Source organism: Orycteropus afer, unplaced genomic scaffold (genome assembly GCF_000298275.1).
Source record: "Orycteropus afer afer isolate SDZICR_OR568_19922 unplaced genomic scaffold, OryAfe1.0 scaffold00508, whole genome shotgun sequence".
In the NCBI taxonomy this organism is placed as follows: Eukaryota; Metazoa; Chordata; class Mammalia; order Tubulidentata; family Orycteropodidae; genus Orycteropus; species Orycteropus afer.
This window is the reverse complement of record NW_006922095.1, coordinates 60,535-61,459: the sequence shown is the minus strand read 5'-3', so window position 1 is coordinate 61,459 and position 925 is coordinate 60,535.

The following is a 925-nucleotide window of genomic DNA, read 5'->3' as shown; positions in this document are numbered from 1 at the left end:
GTGGGTCTTGGCCACCATCTGTCATTAATCCAGTGGTGCTGAAGCAAGTGTTGGCACTCACCCAGTGGGTGGGGTGGTAGGTGTCATGGGCATGGCTAGGTAAAGGTTACTGGCTCCCTCCCAACTCTATGGTCGCCCAATCACCAATGTAGGTGTTGGTGCAGTCCTGGGCAAGTGGAGCCAGATATCTGGTTCCTGCTCCAATTAGAACACTGCTTATAATAATTGTCACACTGTGCCAGTTGCTCATTTACTGCTTCTTGTTCGCTGTTTTTGTTCAGTCTCTTCTGCTCATTAGTATTTGAAATGGTTATCCTTTTCTTTGAAGCTGTGGGTTCCAGGATGGTGATCTGTAGCCACTTCATTTGTTTTCTTGAGTCTTTGTTGTAGAGGGTCTGCATAGTGTATCTGTCTAGTCTGCCATCTTGGATCACAACTTTGAACCTCCAAACTTTCAACTAAAAACTGAGTACATTCACCATTTTCACCATGTGAAGGTTTCTTAGAGGAAAGGCAGGTGTTTTTTAAGCAAGATGAGAGGAAGGGCATGGAGTAGAGAGATGCTATCAGATGTAGGAAATGGTAAGAGGTTCAATGGGCCCAAAATGCAGGGCGTTGGAGAAAATGAGGATGATCCTGAAGAAGGAATAACCTTTCTTATTAAAGTTGGCTGAGTACAGGGGTGGGGAAGTGCTTAGTACAGTTCTTCCTTTTGGGTCTTGAACAATGCCATGGGCTGGCAGGTTGGAAGGAAGCAAAGTGGTTTGGGAACCACTTTCAGCCTTCATCTCCCTCTGAGCACAGTCCTCAGCACCCTCTGGGTCCACCCCAGACTCCATGGGCCCCAAAATTTTGTGATGGTTCCTTGCCATCCTACATCAAACTACCCCACGATTGCATAGGAGGACAGATTCTGAGTCTGAGC